Source organism: Antechinus flavipes, chromosome 2, assembly GCF_016432865.1.
Source record: "Antechinus flavipes isolate AdamAnt ecotype Samford, QLD, Australia chromosome 2, AdamAnt_v2, whole genome shotgun sequence".
Lineage (NCBI taxonomy): Eukaryota > Metazoa > Chordata > Mammalia > Dasyuromorphia > Dasyuridae > Antechinus > Antechinus flavipes.
Genome location: NC_067399.1, coordinates 680,692,565 through 680,712,624, shown reverse-complemented (window position 1 = coordinate 680,712,624; position 20,060 = coordinate 680,692,565).

Sequence of the window (20,060 nt, the reverse complement as noted above, 5' to 3'; positions counted from 1 at the left end):
AGTGCTCTCTTCTTTTCTAAAATATAATCATTCTCTGAGAGCAGGTTTCCTGGGGGAGCTTCTGGAGGGAGCCTTAGTTTCAGTTCAGATCAATAATCACTTCAAATGCAGCTAGGAGTTAAAATCCAATCTTTTATTGTCTCTTCCAAAATAGCCCAGTTAGCTTTCCTTGGTTCCGAGAGCTCTCGTTGCTAGTCTTCTGCCTCTGCCGGCTTCTGCCTCTAGCTCAACTCCGACTCCTGGCTTCTCAATCCCCTCAACTGACTGACTTCTGGCTCTCAATCCCCTCAACTGAATCTTCACTGACTTGTGGCTCTCAATATCTCCAACTCACCCTCGCTGAGACTGAAAGCTTCTTATAGATAATCTCTTATATATCAACCGAAGGTTGACTCCTCCTCTGAGAGAGTGGGATTGTGGGAGGTGTGAATTCTCATACCGAATCCTGAAATCTCCCAACTTGTGAACTCTAAAGTGTGAGCTAATGTGTAAACTCTCTTAAAGGTGTGAGCTCTAATGTGTGAACCAACTACATAAGCATTGTTTCTATCAATACCAGTGAGTTATCACCTTGCTTCAAATTCTGGCCCATAACATACCCCAATCAGGGAAATTTGCCTGGGAGGATGCCCTAGAGCCTGGGGAAGGACGTGGAGTGGAAGGTGGGCTCCAGGGAGGGCCCAGAAATTTCTCTGCAGAGGGCCAAGCCCTAGACTGGAGGTGCAGCTGCCTTGTCCTTCCAACTCTGCCACCATGTTGCATTCCCTTTCCTTCCCTGCTGCCCCCTGGCCCACTCAGCCATAGAACGTGATGATGATGGTTTTTCACCCAGTGGTCGAGTCAGGGCTTTTTCTTCCTTCTGGACCCATGTCACCATCAGCCCACGACTGCTGGAGCTCTTTCCAGTCCCCAGGTTCCATAAAAGTTACCTGGGACCCTGGAGAACTGCCCAGAAGCAAGAGGCCGGTGTGTGCATGGGGCAGAATGGCACTTGGACTCAGTTCTTCCCGACTTCTCTCCCTTCCCCAATAACTGATGTTCAGGAAGCAGAAAAGACAGAGATCTAGATGATTTTAACCCCTTCAGCGGGACCCGTGGGTACAACTGGCGATGCAAATAGGAAACATTTACATGAAAAATGCTTTTATCATTTCCTGCCACGTTTTAATGGTGATAAAAACAATTACCGTGATAAAGAAGCCAAAAAAGGCCCAGAAACCGACTTCTCCAGCAAATACCTACCCTCCTTTGCCCAGAAGAGCCCCGAGAACCCAAGGCATTACTGATTTAGAATATAAACCCATTTAAAACATCAAGGAAGCAGATGGTAGGAAAAATAGGAACAGTATCATCAAAAAAGCAAGAAGCATGGGGGGAGCCAGGATGGTAGATTACCAAGAGAGGTAAAGTTGGGTCCCCTTTTCTGCATCTCTGACCCCTAAAACACACACAGCTCCCCCACATCAATCTGGTCCCTATCAGGAAATTCAAGAAAAAAATCTTTCCAGCCAAGGTCAGCGCGGGGCTCTGTAAACACTGGGATGGGGGTCTATCCAGAAATGCTCTAGAGAATATTCCCTCTAGGAAGGGAAACAAAGGCTGTCAGAGCAAGGAGAGAGCCCAGGTGCGGCTTGGGGAGGGGGGTGCAGGAAGAAGTTACCTGTGTCATGTTCCTATAGAGGTACCAACCGGCAGCTCTATTACTCACTACCCAGCTCTGGATCACAAGGGAGGGGACCTGCCCCTCGGGGTGACATGCCAGGGTAAGGAATGACTTTGGGTGTTAAGCAGTAGACTAAGCAAGGAGCAAGTTCAAAAGTGAGCAGTTTCTCTGCGGTTTGGGTCCTAGAAGTGGAACAGGGTCTCAGCTCCAGCCTCTAGTCTAGCCCGATGCCTTCAGTTGAATAATGAGAGCAGGAATCCCAGATCAAAGGGGAACCAGAGATCTCACCTTGTGGCACCAGAAGAGCCTCCCAGCGAGTTAACAGAAGCCAAGTCTAGTGGCAGTCTACTGGCACTACCAATCAGACAAACCCACAGATGTACTGTACAGACCCAAAGCCAGGTCAGGAACTTACAGGGCTCAAACAAGAAAGACAAAAACCAAACTTTTTCTTCAATAGATGACCCTGGGAACATGGAAAATATGCAGTTCCCTTGCCTGAACTGTCCCCAAGATCCTAGAATAATACAACACTCAGTATCCCAATAAAGCAAGAGCAAGACCCAGAAGACCCAAAGTCTCCGCAAACATTCCCCTAGAAATATACAAAACCTGGTCCTAACATCAAGTCAAAAATCAGGAAGTAGACTGGAAGAATCAGCAAAGCAAAAAAAAATTATATATATATATATATATTTATATATGTATGTATGTATGTATATACCATCATAAAAAGCTATTATAATGACACATCCAGAAGAAAGTGAGTCCAAATATCTACAAGAAAAGCCTCCAAGAAAAATACAGTGTGAGCACGAGTTCAGCTAGCTGTCCTAGGAGATAGGAATCAAAGCATGAAAAACATTTTTGTAAATTACACAGGAGGAAGGAAAAATGAATGAGAACTATGGAAGAAAAAATTGGAAACAGAATTAAATAGCTTGGTACAAAAGATACAAAATCTGGCCTAAACAACAAACTCCCTGAAAATTAGAATGGACCAAATAGAAAATAATAATTCCATGAGACAACAAGAAATATTAAAACAAAGTTAAAAGACTGAAAAATATTAAATATAAGTCATTCCTATAATAAAAACAATTAACCTGGAAAAGTTGTTGGGAAAGGTAATTTAAGAAACAATGGACTACTTGAAAACCATGACAAAAAAAAAGAAACTAGACATCATATTTCAAAATAATCACGAGAGAAAATTTCTAGCTCTTCTAATACCATAGGACAAAGTGGAAATAGGGAGAATCCATCAGTAACCTCCTAAAATTTCCCAAATCAAAACTTCCAAGAACATCAAGGTCAACACAGAGAGCTTCCACTTCAAAGAAAACTGCAAACAGTGAGAAAGAAAGAATTCATGTCCCAAGGAGCCACACAGTTAGGATCTCATGTGACCCAGTCATCACTACTATAAAGAAGTGATCAGCTTGGAATCTAAAATGAAAAGTGAAAAATAGAGGCTAAAACCAAAAAATAACTTACCATGAATGAAGGAACCACACGCAGCAAAATGTTCATAGTAGCAATTTTCTTTCTAGAAGCAAAAATAGATAGCCATTAATTGGGGAAGGGCTAAACAAATTGTTGTACGTGTATCACAAAGCGTCTGGACCCGTTTTCCCAACTTCCACTCACGCAGGCGGGCTGCCCAGAGCTCAGCTGTTCCTTATCTCCTCATCATCTAGAAGTACCATGGAGAGATCCAACAATGGCTTTCTTAGGTTTTATGGCCCCTGAGCCCACACTGGTGTACTTCCTTCCATGATTATCAGTTTATATCACTTAGTCATTAGCATAAAAGGGTGTTTATTATGGTGGTATACTTGGTATAATTTGTTCTGTCATTTTTTTCCATCATGTCTGACTTCATGACCCTATCTGGGTCACAGAGGTACAGGAGTGGTTTGCCATTTCCTTCTATGGCTTATTTTACAGATGGGAAAAATGAGGCACAGTTACATGACTTGTCCAGGACCACACAGCTGATACATGTCTAGGTCAGGTTTGAATTCAGGAAGGTAAGTTTTCTTGCCTCCAGTCCCACTACTCCAGTACTGTGCCAGTTAGCTGCCCCTTGTTGGCATAATATATTCCCCCTGCCCAAAGTTTGGGATACATTATCCCAAGGTACAGAGTCCAGGGGGAAATGATCTAAAGCTTAGAAAACAAATGGACAAAAAGGAAAGTCCTCTGGCTAGAGTCCTTGGAAGTTTCCCTTAGTGATGGCACAGATTTTTTGCTGGGTTCCTTGTGGAGCCTTGGGTCTGCCTTTTCTCCTCCCATCTTATCTACCCACAGCTCCTGATGGAGACACAAGTTGCTGCCTCTGTTGGTGGGACATCTGAGAACAGACCAAAAAGTCCCAATTGTCTGATATTTCTCTTCCAGGTAAGAGGTGGAGGGAAGAGACAGTGACTCAAGTAAAGACCAGGCTCTGTGCCTCCCGTTACCTAATCCCCCAAATTAGCTCCTTTTCAGGGTTCCAGCTAAAAGACTTTATTTCCTCCACTGCCAGGCCCACGAATGCACGATTGTCATTGGCTCCCCAGCTTCATGGTAGGACTCTCAGGCAGGACTAAGGCTCTCAATCGATTCCAGCAGACTTCTTATGCAGCATCACTCTGTCCAAATGCTTGAAGAAAAGGCACCTAAACTGAGCGAGACCTTTGTGTCTGCAGTCTAGAACCTACAAGTGACTACAAAAACCTCCAAACTGATTTCGGGGAAGTGCCCAGGAACTGTTCAAACCAGTGAATGACTAAGATGTGACCTTACCTGGTCAGAGTATTGGGGCATAGCATCCGTTAGTTACTTGAGGTAGAGGGGGGTTTGATGATTGACCCAACCAACCCCCGTTACGGGAGCTCCCTGCTACTGGCTGCCGGGTGTTATGGGAGCCACCTGCCAGGGACTATTGGGGATCCATCTCAGACCAGCAGGATGGATCCCTTTATGTGAGAGAATGACGATGATACAAGGAGACTGAGAAGCAGGGTCATTCTCTGACCTCTCTCTTCCCTCTTGCCTCCATTTATTTCAGTCCCAATCCACAAGCAACACCTGTGTCAGTGAAGGCCGATTTACATTTCCTCCAGGGTTGTTAGGATTCCCAGCTGTGGGGGCTTCTGGAGAACCGCCCTGCCCCTTCCCACTTGGGCTTGGTCCTTAGCAAACCCCATCTTTACAGACGAACGGGAAGGAGTTTTACAATACAGAAAGAATGATGAATCTGAAGAATTCAGAGAAGCTAAAGATGTCCTGAGAACTGATGCAACAGGAAGGAGAAGCAAGAAAACCATACGCACAATGAGACAACAATGGGAGGAAAAAGAACCAAAAGAGACAAGGGAGAGCTTTGTGACAAAGCCTGACCCAGAGAAAAGGGAGGAAAATATATCTCCCTCCCTACTTCACAGAAGTGGGGGGTTATGGGTATAGAATACTACATGTCCTATTTCACAGTGGTGGAGGGCTATGGATATAAAACACCGCATATCCTGCCAGACAGGGTTGCTGTGCTGGTTGGCCTTGTGGAACTGTAGAACTGCTTTTGTTTTCCTTCTTTTAAATCTCTTTTTAACTATGAGATGTTTTTTTCTTTGTATCTTCTTTTTAATCTTTGTTATAAGAGAGATCCCATTTGGTTTGGGAGAGCGGAAAGATATGTTCAGAAATGAAAATTATCAATACAGAAAGTATCAACAAAGGGGAAAATAAAAATAAATAAAAGTAAAATACTAAAGGAATTGTAAGGATGATGTATACATGTGCCAATGGAAATGTGCACCCGTGGGACCCCTTGTCCCCCGTTTCTGCGTTTCTTCTCCCCTTCTTAATCTGAAGTGCATGACTATCCCGAGATGGATATTAAAGACCTTGTGAGTTCTAGGAGCCCAGATGCGCTTGATGGGAGTTGACTGGTAGCCCCCCAAAAGGCCCCAGCAATTGCGCGAGTGCTCAGGGAGAAGGCAAGTACCCCCAGGAAGCCGTGTCTGAGCCTGACTCCATTTGCCAGGCCGTGGAAGCCGTTCAGAGAGGGCACAGCAGGATTCAGGGACTTCTAAGTAACGAGTGGCCTGTGTCCTCCGTACTGAGCCCGGCAGTGGCCATGGTCCCAAGGCAGCACTGAGGGAAGGAGGATTTGAACTCTGGCTCCCAGACCAGGCTCCTTCCCCTGCCCCGGGCTGTTCCCAGAATGCTTCCCACGCGTGTATCAGAGAAGACTGGGACAAGCTTCCCCAGAGCAGCCGGGCTCCCACGTAGGACCCAGTGATAGAATAAAAAACGATCCCGGCTCTTCCCTGATCTCTGAGACTGGTCAAGACTGGTTCTCGTGATCTCTTCGGTCCCGTGCACGCTGCCTCAATCCAAACCTCAAGTGGAGGCTCAGACTCCGGGACAGAGAGGCTCACCTGGGGGTGGTCTGAGGCTCTCCGTCCAGGCCGGGGACGCGCAGCCAGCAGGCGTCAGGCTGGGGAGGAGGGGCCGGGTCTAATCAGAGGAATGAAAACAGAGGATGATGGGCCCTCGTGAAGCTGCCTCGGAGTCATTAGCGAGCGTATTTCGCCTCTCGCCGGGGGACTCTCGGCGACCTCCGCTGCCCACCAAAGTGCTGCTCGCTTTCCCGAGGGCGGCCAGCCCTGGGTTCAGACCACTAACTGCCTTTCGAGCCCGGGCTCTCCACTGGCCCAAAGTGACTAAAGCAAGATAGATGGTAAAGGGCTGTTAATTTCCGCTCCGACAAGATCCATCTTCCCTGAGACATTAGCCGAGACACATAAGTCATGATTATTGCTTAGGACCGATTGGCTCCAGGAGCCGAAGTGGCTGTGAGTCCTGGCTCCGTCTTCTGCTCCGAGGAAAACCAGACTCTTCTTTCTCATTCTTGCTTGGATGGGCCTGCATGGGGCCTGGAGTCTTCTGCGGTCACTGGAGAAGTGCCTAATCTCCTTGGTTACCCCTCGAAGGCTGCTGTGGTGGGACCCCAGGGGCTCTGGGGGGGCAAAGCCTTGGAGGCGTGGGCCAGACTAAGGGCTTCTACCCCCAAGGGTGGACTTCACCATGGAGAGAGGCTCTTCACCGGCGGGCCAGCTCGTGCGTGAGGAAGTCTCTCAAACCCACAGGGAAAATCAGTGGGTGTGTGGGCTCTGGCTCCATCACTTAGTATCGGTGGCCTTGGGCCGGCCTCCATCTGAGCCTCAGTTTCCTCATCTGCAAATGGGAGGGATGGACTCAGTGGGCTGAGAATCTTGGGATTCGTGACAAAAACGGCCCTCGGTCTTGTGCAGTCTCCTTCTGCTTCTCAGAGGAGCGTCTAAGGAGTGGCTGAAAAGGCCGTGGATCCCTCAGAGCTAGAGGTAATGCCTTGGAGGTTGATGGGGCCGGAAAGAGCAGGTTCAAATTCAGCCTCCACTTACTGGATGTGTCACCGTGGGGAAGCCGCTTAACCTCCGGGAGGCGGGGATGGATTGGAGGCTCGGTTTGAGGGTATAATGGCACCCACCTAACAGGGCCGTTGTGAGAACTAGATTATCATCGGGTCCTCATGTAGAAAAGCCTCGTGAGCACAAAGGGAAGCTGTGCTCATTCAGTGGAGCCTCCAAACAGGCAGCAGGCATTTTGTTAATCCTGTGCTCTGGTGCTATGCAGGATGCCGCAGATCAAAGGCAAAAGACAAAGCCCGCGGCCTGCAAGGTGCCCACAGTCCCTGGGGAAAGGCCAGGGCCTGCAAAATCTGGAACTGAGAGTCCCGATCAAGAGGCTCGCCCAGCGAGGAAGGTTGAGAGGGGCCCTGGCGAGGAAGCGCCCGTGTTGTTGAGCTCAGGGACACAGATTCACAGACCCGGAGCCGGACAAGTCTGAGCGGCCATTTAGTCCATCTCTTCCGGTACACATGGGGAAACTGAGTCCTAGAGGTCAGGGATTTGCCCAACAGCCCATGCGGGACAAGGGCAGAGCAGGGATGGGTCTCCAGCTCTCTGCAGAGCCGCTTCTCCCAAGAATATATCTAACCTGGGTTCAAGGAGCTTTGCCCTAAGACTGAGAAGATGGAGACTAGGTTTCTTCCCTAGCAAGGGCCATTGTCAGATGCTTCCCACCTTCCACAGCGACTCTTGGTGATTGTGTTCCCGTCCCACATGGCAAGCCCTCCCCCACGGGTCTAGCGTCAGGCTGCCCCCTTTCCCAGGATGACTGCTCCCTGCCCCCTCATTCCTACCTCCACCCCAGTCTTCCCAACAAGCCTTTGTCTCCCCCATCTTGTGAATCCACCGAGGAGGCCACGCCTGACTCCCTGGGATACCATGGAGGCGACCAAAGTCTGAGCTGGGGGTCCTGGGAGATAACACCTGGAAAAGATGCGGGCCAATCCATGAGCCAATCGGCAAGCTCAGGCTGAGGCTCAGCTGCATTCTCTGGCTGTGGGAGCACGGGCCAGTCACTGACATTGCCCAAAATGCTCCGACAGGGAGACACCAGAGATCAGAACATCAAAGCCTGCCTCCCTGTCCCCGCTTTCTCGAGAGCATCTTCAACCAAATTCAGCTCTTTTCTGCCACATCCTGAAGAAGACTCTGTGCTGTGGAGGGAACTGTAAGCAGGAGGAAGGAGCTCTGGGCAAGCCCCGCTACTTAGCATTCAACCCATTTGTGACCCAGGGCGTCCAGCTCGCCCCTGGCTTCAGACGCTGTGGCCTCTGGGATGCCTGGCCCTGTGGGGCCGTGTGACCTTGGAGGTTTCCTCCTGAGAAGGGGAGCTCAGGGACTGGCCGCCCACCAGCTTTCCCTCCATCTCTAATCCAATGATTTCCCCGCATGCTTGGCTGAGAACGCCAGGCTTTGAGCGCACTTTTGTGAAGGGAGCCGCCAGGCCCAACGAGGCTCTGCTCTGTGGGGCAGGGCCCGCCTCGGAAGGGTCGGCAGCAGCAAGCCCCAGAGTTCTGGGGGACCACGGGCCTGGGCTGAGCTGGCCTGGGGGTGCATCCTCTGAATGGCTTCATGTCGTGGCAATGAATGAGGAGGGAGAGTGATGGTGATGAAGAAGATAAGATTTCAAAAGAGAGAGACCTAGCAGAAGTCAGTAAAAGCCCGTAGGACCAGGACACATTTCCCATCATTCCTGCTCCCTATTCTATCTGCCCTGGAACAGTCCCAAAGATACTCCCAGGAAATCTCCAAAAAAGGACCTGAATGTCCCCAAGCTTTTAGCCAAGAATCTGTCCGATGGGCAGCCAATATTTTTTAAAAATGTATTTATTTTTAATACGCATTGTTTATGAATCATGTTGGGAGAGAAAAATCAGAGCAAAAGAGAAAAACCATGAGAGAGATAAAAATAACAGAAAAAAAGAAGTGAACAGAGCATGTGCTGATGCATGTGCTGATTTGCAATCAGTCTCTATAGTTCTTTTTCTGGAGGCAGATGGCGTTTTCTATCCAAAGTCTATTGGGATTACCTTGGACCGTTGAACTCCTGAGAAGAACCAAGTCTTTCCTAGTCGATCACGGCACAATTTTGCTGTTATTGTGTACAATGCTTTCCTGCTTCTGCTTATTTTGCTTAGGATCAGCTCATGAAAATCTTTTCAGGCCTTTCTATAATCAGCTTTTTCATCATTTTTTATAGGACAATAATATTCCCTCTTAGTGACTTCTTAGGTCCCATATTACTTTAGCCACAAATGGCTCCACTGAATTCTATCCAAAAACTGAGAATGAGATAATAATAACAAATTCATCATCAGTTAGTTATTTCTGTTATTTGGGGCAATGGAGTGTACAGAGGTGCTGGGCCTGGAGTTAAATAAACTCATCTTCCTGAGTTCAAATCTCAGACACTCAGTAACTGGGTAACCTGGGCAAGTCATAACCTGTGTGCCTCAACTTCCCCATCTGTAAAATGAGTCAGAGAAGGAAATGCAAACCACTCCAGTATCTCTGCCACGAAAATCCCAAATGGGATCAAGAAGAATCAGACACAACTGAAATGACTGAACAACAACAATTAGGTTTTGAAGGGCATTCTTCAAGGTTATTTCCCAGGTTTACTCCAGCCCTTCAAGTTGGACTCAAAAGGTGCTGTTCTAACTCTCAATTTACAGATGTGATTTATGTGTCCAGAGAAGCTTAAGGGGATGACCCGAAGCCAGGTGTTCCTACAGAGCCAACACTCAGCCTGCTCTTCCATCCATTAAGATCCTGGAAATGCTGCCTGTAGCATCAGGTGAGGGAGAGAGGGCAGCATTTGGAATCTGGACCCTGGACCTTGAATCTTGGCCCCGATAATTACCAGAAACGTGACCTTGAGCCAATACCTGGGTCACATCAGTAAAATGAGGTGGGTGGGCGATTACTCAAGTCAAAAACATGTTTTTAAGCACATGAAGGAAAGCTGTCAGCAAGATGATGAAGTTACATTTACACTGCTACTTGGTCCTATATTCAAACCTTTCTTGCCAGGAGAAGAGATCCGAGAATCCCTGCATGGTAGGAAGGGTAAACCTCTGGCTTAAACACAGGCTGCTTGCAAAAAAAAGAAGTGGTGACACATGCAAACATGTTTGTGGCGGCCCTTTTAGCAGGGGCTAGAAACTGGAAACTGAGCGAACACCCATCAGTCAGAGAATGGCTGGGTAAGTGATGGTGTATGGATGTTATGGAATATTATCGTTCTGTAAGAAATGACCAGAAGGAGGATTTCAGAAAGACCTGGAGAGACTGACGGGAACTGATGCTGAGGGAAATGAGCAGGACCAGGAGATCATTATATACCTCAACAACGATACTATATGAGGATGTATTCTGATGGACGTGATCCTCTTCAACAATGAGATGAACCAAATCAGTTCCAATTGATCTCGTGATGAAGAGAGCCATCTACACCCAGAAGAGGCCTGTGGGAGCTGAGTGTGGATCACAACATGGTATTTTCACCTTCTGTTGTTGTTTGCTTGCATTTTGTTTTCTTTCTCAGTTTTTTTCCTCTAGATCTGATTTTTTTTTGGTGCAATAAGATAACTGTATAACTGTGTATGCATATATTGGATTTAAAATATACTTTAACATATTTAACATGCATTGGACTACTTGTATCTAGGGGAGGGGGTGGGGGGAAGGAGGGGATAATTTGGAACAGAAGGTTTTGCAAGGGTCTGTGTTGAAAAAGTATCCATGAATATGCTTTGTAAATAAAAGGCTTTAATAAATAAATAAATCATACACACACACACACACACACACACACACACACACACAGACACAGACACACATACACATCTATGTATAAAGAAAAAAAAACTGAAGTGGCGAGAGAGGAGGAGGTGGAGGGAGTCTCTCTGGCAGGTGGCCCTGTACTAGAGGGCCAGTCTCTGAATGGGGAGTTGGGAAGGTCAAGGAGAGCTGCATCCCCTGAAACTGATGGAGAAAGGGAAGGGGGTAGCCGGCGATATTCCTTAGGCAGAAGCAGGATAAGACGGAGCTCAGGGGATTCCTGCTGAATGATCTGCTCCTCAAGAATCATCTCCACAGGAAGATGGCGGGAAACTTTGTCTGGCTCAGGTGCACGTGTCCCAGCAGCGCTGACTACAGTGGGAATGCCGCAACTGCTCTGCCCAGGGATAATGACATCCCTTTGCGGGACCCCCAAGCTATAAGCTATGCAGAGGCTCCCCTCAGGGGGTTTCCCTTCTGTTGGGGGAGGGAGGAGCAACGGGCCAACTCCAAAGGAAACAACATGCTAACTGCATAATAAATGACATCCTTGACTCCACAGTGAATCAAAATGATCTTTATTTCAAAGTTCCAAAAATGCTGAGAGAAATTCAAATGATTTTTCTCTCATCAAATTACTTTACCAAGATAAAAAAGTCAACATCTAGCAAGGCTCGAGAGTTGAATGTGAAGCTGACTGAGGTGTGTTCACCCTGTAAGAAACATCCCGGCCACTTCCTTGGATGTTCCTTTCCCACACAGACCTCACAAGTTCGAACATCACAACCTGAAAAACAACTCAAAGTCGGCCGGCCTCACGGAGGGGACACAGGGTCCCCCACTCTCACTGCCTGTGGGGAACAGAGGCAAAATTGAGACCCATTTGTGGGGGGAAGCACTGCCACTGGAGAAAGGGTGAAAGGCCTCCTGGGAGAGCCAGCTGAACCAGCCTGGAGCGGAGCTTGATCTTCGAAGACGTAGAAGTAGGAGAGAGAACATTTCTGGAATGGGGGAGAGCACGGAGGCAGAGATGGAAGCTTCATGCAGGAGAAAGGCAGAGTGGAATGGGAAACGTCTGTCGAGAAAACCAGATGGCATTAGATCAACAAAGGGAGGAACTTGTATTTTGTCCTGGAGACAGAAGCCCTGAAGCTCCTCTGGCAGAAAAAATGGCACCGCTGACCACGTCTCTGGATACGGACAAAATCTCAGGTTGTCAGTTCTATGAGATTTAGAGACAGAAGGGGTTCGGTAGTTCCGGGGGGAAAGGGCCGGCTCAGGTACCAGGCCCTCACATCCGGTCATAGCTTTGCCGTTTCATTTCCTCCAAATGCACGAGTCAGAACAGATGATCCCTAAGGACCTTCTGCCTTTGACTATATAATCCCAGGCCGTCCCTTCATTTTGCCAAGGAAGATTCCAAGGACCCCAGAGATCAGTCCTTTCTTCAAAGGTCACCTCTGAACCTAGATCCCCGTCTCCTCCTTCAATGTTTTTACAAAGAGCAAGAAGGAGGTGGAGCAAGAAGGTCTGGGAAGAAGCTCCCGAAGGCTCATCTCGGTTCAGCCAGCGCTTATGACTGGGCCAAGCTTTCTCCAGCCGCTGGCTCAGCTCCCCCCAGAGCAGAGGGTGGACCAAAGACCAAGCAGGGCTTTAAGGCTCTCTGATTTCTTTGGCTTTCTCATAATTAAACCAGGGGAGACACACGTGTGCAGACCCCCACGCACAGACCGCGGCTCTCCTTCTGGAGAGCATATATGTGCTTGTGCAGCTCTTGAAAGCCCACTAAGCGTTCCTCGGGGAGGTATATTTCCCATCATAATAAATTGTGCCTTCTCCCATGCCAGCCCTCGTTTCTCTGTGGCACAGAGGCAGGCGGGTGCCAACCCTCCAGAGGAGCTCCCGCATGGCGCGCCTTCCACGCTGCACCCATTGGTTCCCTGTTTGCCTGCTGTGATTTAATTATAGGAAAGTGGATGCCGATAAAAGTCAGTTAGAAGATCACCAGGGAAAATGAATAACAGTTCTCCTCTTCTCCTATTGCACGGCAGCTCGGGGCTGAGGGAGACTTTCCCTCCCTCGGATCCTGCCGGGGCAAAACTGCTTGGATGGAATTAATGGCAGCGAAGAAGCTCCAGAGAAGGAAGGAGGTGGAAGAGGGCCCGAGATGAGCCCGAGAGCAGTGGTGGTCAAGGGAAGGAGTGCCAGGGAGCCACACCGGGCCGGGAAGGGTGCGGAGGCTGGGAGGAAGCCAGGAGAAGCAGGGCTCAGGGCGCATCCCTTAAGGATATTTTTAATTATAGCTGATGACTGAGAGCTGTAATCCTGGCAGGTTTATGTTTATATTCAAATGGCTGAGGAAAACAGCTGCTCATCAATTCCCTCTTTTTTCCGAGTTTAGAGCTGGAAACAAATTGTACCACAGGGCATTGTGCTAAGGAGGAGATGTCCATAAACGGGATAATGTCAGCACTTCCCAATCAGTCCTCAGGAAGGAGAAGTGAACCCGATGGAAAAAGCCAGAAGGCCGCTTGCCCTGATCCGGGCCGGGATGATGACGCAGGTCGGAGGGGCTCCAGCACACGTACGGGGTCCATCGCCAGGAGGAGAAGAGTCCCGAAGGCCGGTGCTGGCAGTGGGGAGCCATGGGGAGGGGGTGTCTGCCTGCCTCCTGCAGGGGAGAGGGGCTCCGGGCACTCAGGCTCTCCCACTTCCCCCCAGGTTCCACAATCCCATCTGCCTTGCTCTAGGTGGAACCGGGCCAGTGAAGTGCTCTCAGGTATAGAGGGTTCCATCTTCCCAGGCACCGCCAGCCTGACTTTCTCTCGTGAATCTGGAGTCTCAGTTGAGGACACAGTCATGCCCTTGTGGAGAGGCTTCCTTGGGGACCTTCCTGGGAAAGTGTGGGGGACAGCCAAGAGCAGTTCTCCCCGTGGCTACAAAGCGGTCACTCGGCAGAGCCCAGCTCTGAACAGGGGAACATTCGCTCCGGCCGTGAAACTCCCCGGGCAGGGGCGGCGTCACTGCAAAATGGCAAGAAGCAGCAGCTGGGCCGGGAGTTTTTGCTGAATCAAAAACTTTTTCTTTATTACAAAAAAGGGCAGAGGGGGAAATATCCAGAAATCATAGTGATGTCCGAGCAAAACACTTAAAACTTTTATGGAAAATGATTTGTCATCAGTGATCAAGGAAGAAGTGCGTTGTTCCTGCCATGGAGTTAGAGGCTCTGGGCGGAAATCTCGGCCCCACTACCCATTTTCTTGGTCCAGGGTCTCAATCCCCACCTCTGCCTTTGTAGATCTGCAAGGATAAACACCGGGCTCTGTGAGAGTCCCTGTGAGGAACTGTCCATTCATGTGGTTGGAGATGGGTCATTTCTCCTTGTTTGTGTCTCCTGCATATGATGAGAATAATGACACTTCCACCTTGCCCACCTGTTGGCACCCAGTAAGGAAGGCGGCCTCTAAATCTTCAAGGGTTGGAGCAATATGAGTTTTAAAAGCAGGAGATTACCTTGAAATGATCACTTACACCCTTGAAGCATGTGGACAACTAATTTGATGTATTTTTTCCCATTTGATTAATTGATTGAACCAAACAAATGAACTGTTTTTATGTCACCAAGAAGATAGAATCTGCAAAACACTTCCAAAGAAAGGTAAGTTGAGTCCAGGTCAAGTAATTTAGGGGACATAGAGGGTTAATTCTTGCATTCTTTGCTGGGTAGAAGAGGGGAAGGGAGCTCAAGGCTCCTACTGACTAAGGAGTAGGGAAGAAGAAATTTGAGCTCTAACCCTAACCCTGCCCTCCCTTCAGCACTGTTAGTTATCCTGCTGCTGTTTCTCTCCGCTCCTGGGGTGGGAAGGAGTTGCACCAAGGCCCTGTGGTCCCTCACAACCCTGATCTTCTATCCCAAGATCTCCTTTTTACTTACTTCTCCTCCCATTGACTCTGGCTGGGCTACTTCTCGTCATGGCAAAGTTGTTTGGAAGGTCCCTTTTGGGCTTTGTGGCCCCTTGGGCTAAAATCGCCATCATTTTTCCAGGGATAAAGAGGCTACTACTTTTCTCTTCTTCCCCTGAAGGGCCTTGACCCTATAGCAGGGCTAGGTTAGAGCATCACCTCACAATGCTCAAGACCAAGGGAAGTTCTTTGCTTAGCACCAGAACTTAGTATAGTGGTTGGCATATAGCCGGTGATTAATAAATGCTCGTCGATTCAACTTGGCTAAATGCTACAATCAACAAGTTCCCTGTTCTCCTTGGGGATCAGATGATGGGATGGGCCCAATGGGTTCAAGGGCACTGAATGCCCACAGTCTTTGCCCACTTTGGTGCCGGAGCTGGATAGTCTGCCGGAGGGGATGCTTGCTTGTCTAAGTTTTTTCCACGTGTCTATGATGATTCCAAGTGGAATCTTACGTCTCAAAAGATGCCATTTTTAATCATTTCTTTTCCAAGGTTTCTTTTCATTGTTTATTTAACATCACTAATTAATGAAGACTCTGAGTGACTGTGGAGCTATGGGTGGTCCTTGGAGACTTTCTGTGCAACAAGTAGCCCACATACAAAGTTCAGTCCTGGGACTCTTAGGAATCTCATTTTGGTTTGCGGCTCCTCCAAGGTCTCTCAGGGAATATCAGGATTTGACTCATGTCTGGGACTAAATAAAAAGGGAAAGAATCCTCAATTCCCAAGCAAGCAGTCAGCATGACAAAGATATCACTTAGTCAACAAGTGTTTAAAAAGCACCTACTATGTGTTAAGCCCTGGAAATAGAAATACAAGCAGAAAGAAAAACAATCCCTGGCCCCGAGGAACTTCCATTCTAATAGGAAAGGTAACATATGCAAGCAAAGCCAGGGATGGTGAGGGTTATACGGAATCAAAAAGACTTCCAACAACAAAAATCACAACTTCCATTTGTATGTTGGGATTTATGCCTGCTTAGCCACTGGGGGGAGCATTGTGGATGACTAGTTTTCAAATGTTTTCTCTAACTCCTCTCTCTGAGGGTAAAGAAATTTGTCATTGACATTGGAAACTTGTAGGCTTTGTCAGACTCTCAGAAATATCCAAGAAGTCATTCCCCCTCAGACACCGTCATCACACATCTCCAAATGAGTCATCCTCAAGAACTCCATCCCTTCTATGCCCACAGGGCCACCAGACTGTGCATCCCCTTTGATCCAGCAGTGTCTCTATCAGACTTATATCCCAAAGGATCAGAAAAAAGGGAAAAGGCCCCACATGTGCAGAAATGTTTGTGGCAGCCCTTGTTGTAGTGGCAAGGAACTGGAAACTGAGTGGATGCCCATCAGTTGGGGAGTGGCTGAATAAGTTATAGTATATGAATGTTATGGAATATGATTGTTCTATAAGAAATGATTAGCAGGATGATTTTAGAGAGGTCTGGGGAGACTTACATGAACTGATGCTGAGTGAAATGAGCAGAACCAGATTATTGTACATGACAACAAGATTACACAATGATCAATTCTGATGGAGGTGGCTCTTTTTAACAGTGACATGATTCAGACCAGTTTCAATAGACTTGTGACAGAGAGAGCCGTCTGTATCCAGACTGTGGGAACTAAGTGTGGATCACAACATAGCAGTCTTTTTGTTATTTGCTTGCTTTTTGTTTTTTTTCCCTTTTTCATCTGATTTTTCTTGAGCAGCATGATAAAAGTGGAAATATGTATAGAAGAATTGCACATGTTTAATCTATAGTGGATTACTTGCCATTCAGGAGAGAGAAGGAGGGGAAGGGAGGGAGAAAAATTTGGAACATAAGGTTTTGCAAGGGTGAGTGTTGAAAACTACCTTTGCATATATTTTGAAAATAAAAAAGCTATTATTAAAAGAGAGACATATAGATATAGAAAATACTGTTGAATAAAATCATTTATGTTAGGAAAAAAAGAAAGAATTCTGTCACCAAGAGTATCAGACACTTCTGCTACCAAACATTCTTTGTAAAAGTCCATTCAGTTGATTCTCACCCAGATTCAAAATTTAACATATATCTGAATACAATTTATTTTATTTTTTCAGTCAGCAAGCATTTATTTGTTTGTTTGTTTGTTTTTTAAGTAATATGTTTATTTTTAAGATCCATTGCTCTATGAATCATGTTGGAAGAGAAAAATCAAAAGGAAAGGGAAAAAAAAACAGAAAAAAGAAGTGAACATGGCAGTCTCCACAGTTCATTTTCTGCATGCAGATGGCATTTTCTGTCCAAAGTCTTGCTTTGTATCACTGAACCACTGGAAAAAGCTAAGTCTGCCATAGTTGATCATCGCACATTCTTGCTGCTCTTGTGTATGATGAATTCCTGGTTCTGCTTGTTACATTCAGCATCAGTTTATATAAATCTTTCCCGGTCTTTTAAAAATCAACTTGTTCATTATTTTTTATAGAATAATACTATTCCATTACCTGCATATACAGCTTGATGAGCCATTCCTCATTCGATGAGCATCTACTCATTTTCCAATTCTTTGCTACCACAAAAAGAGCTTCTACATGTTTGTATACGTGCGTCTGTTTATCTGAATGCATTTTAGTTTATATTATGCTCGTGGCATACAGAGAAATGCATAAAGTCTCGATGCTAAAGCCAACCCTTTGAAATTAATAAGTAAACTTCAGCTTTAATATAAAGTTAGCTCATTTGAGGAAATTAAGTGTACAATGAAACATAAAAGTTCCATTCAGAAGGGACTTCCCAGTGGGGAAAAAAAATTCTAAGAATTTACAGTAATGTTTCCAGAAATAAAATTCTAGGGAAATCCATAAAATTTTTGGAAACTCTGTATGCTTCTGAAGCAAATCTTAAAATCCATATTTAATTCTTTGGAAGGAACCCTCCCCCCCTCACCATTTAGCAGAGGTGCTGCTGGTTGAATTCCTGGGCCAGTTTCAGCAGGATTAAGCATGCAAGCTTAAGGAATAACTCGATAGGTACTCAGACCAAAACATAGAATGCCCCAATCCTAGGAGATGGAGGAACTGGGATTCAGACTGCCCCCTCAGGTGTGCCTGCTGGGCTGAAAAGCCATCCCCAGACTGTCCCTCTTCTAGTCAAACCTCCCAGAATGTGAATATCCAATCCCTTGAAGAAATCAGGACCATGGACATGTCCCTGTTCTTTTTCTTCCTCCCCTCCTTTTCTCTGATCCTGTCCTCAATAGGCAGCTATTGATGGGAGAGGTTGAGCTCCAAACTCCGACGCTTACTAGCTATGTGACCCTCAGTATTTCCTCATCTGTAAAATAGGGATAATAGTAACATCGGCCTCCCAGGGTTATTGTGAGAACCAAATGACACCATAGTTATATCCCTGGAACCTGATCCATAGTAAGGGCTAAAGAGATCTTTCATGGATTAAATGGAATCCTTGATTCCAAACCAAGCTTTGTCCATTACAAATGCCACAATGCAATGCCATATACATGTAATTTTTTTTTTGCAGAATTTCTGATACAATGTACATCATAAATGAGATTTTTTTTCAAATAAAGAAGAATCTTTATTTCAAATCCTGGTTGTTTCACTGACTAGTTGTGTGACTTTGGACAAAACTCTTTCCTGTTTTTGGACCTGACTTTCCTCCTCTGCAAAATGGGCAGGTCCCTTTTATACCATCCTACTTGCGTCTTGATGTAGCCACAAACAAAATGAGATTTTGGTGTGCATTTTTCTCCTTGAAGGCCCCAGGATCCTCACACATCCTCTTTGCTATTGCTCTGAAATAGCGACATGTGAATTCTGCTCTCCCCTCACAGCTCATGGGGTCCAGTTTTCTCTGGAGGAGAACAAATTTCACTCATAGTCAACCAGCCTTGGGTTCAGGGCTAGATCCAGTTGTTTCTGCCCTTGTTTGCATTTCAGGCCCTCAAAAGGTGCTTACTGTACTTCTGCCCAGCTGACAAGGACATGGACCTGCCAGAGAAGATTCACCTGGGTCTCTCATATCTAGTTAGACCACTGGTCACCTATTGCATGCCCTCTCACCCAGGAACCTCATTTGCAAAAGGGGTTGGAGCTTGGGGACTTGACACAAAACCCAATGCTCCAGTCAATGGCCTCTCATGTCCTTGACACTTCACACTAAAATAGAGATTCTTCAGCACTGTAGGAAGTTGACCCAGCCTTTTTTCTCACTGACTTCTCATAATACATGGGGAGAAGGGGAAAAGAAGCAGAGCTAGAAGGTAGCCTGGCTCAGAACTTATTCCCTGGAAGTGCTATCCAAAGAGAGAATGTAGGTCAAAGCATAATATTTTCACCTTTTTGTTATTGTTGTTTGTTTGTTTGTTTTTTCCTTCTGATTTGATGTTTTTTGCACAGCACGATGAATATGAAAATATGTTTAAAAGAATTGTATATGTTTAACCTATATTGGGTTGCTTGCTGTCTTGGGGAGAGGGGAAAGAGAAGAAGGACAAAAATCTGGAACACAAAATTTTGCATAGATGAATTTCATTGAAAACTATCTTTGCATGTATTTGGGAAAATAAAATACTATTAAAATAAAAAAGTCATTTCTTGATGTCTAAATAGTGGGCAGTGTCTTCTCTTCTTCTTATGTCTCTGCAGTTTCCAAGGAACAGGCCGACTCTGAAATAAATCTTTGAGTTTGTACCAAAGCACAAAAGACAGGTCAAACTTTCAGATTAGAGGAGGAAAGCAAGAGGAACACAATTATAGAGTGAGAGAAAGAAACAACAGATGTGAAGGATTCAGAGAAATGTGGAAAGATGTCTATAAAATTATGAAAAGTGAAATAGTAAATCAAGAAAACCATATACACAATGAGTACTAGAGTGTAACTGAAGAGATCATCAAGGGAGGACAGAACCAATATGGCAGAAAAAAGGCAAAGACTTGCCTGAGATCTTCCAAATTCTTAGGTTGTACCTCAGCAAACCAGGTCTTGGGGGTGACTGAATCAAATTTAGTGGCAGTGGCTTCTGGAGCTCTCAGGTCCTAAACACTAAGGTCTCAGACAATTCATTGGTTATTATAGAAGTTCCTTCCCTGACTCTGATGCACTGCCGCTACTCAGATTTGGGTCCCAGTTTGCAATCCTGTTGTGGGGAGGAACACTAACATATCAGAGTTTGCAGTCACAGGGAAGCAGGGACCTTTATTACAGTTTCAGAACAAGAA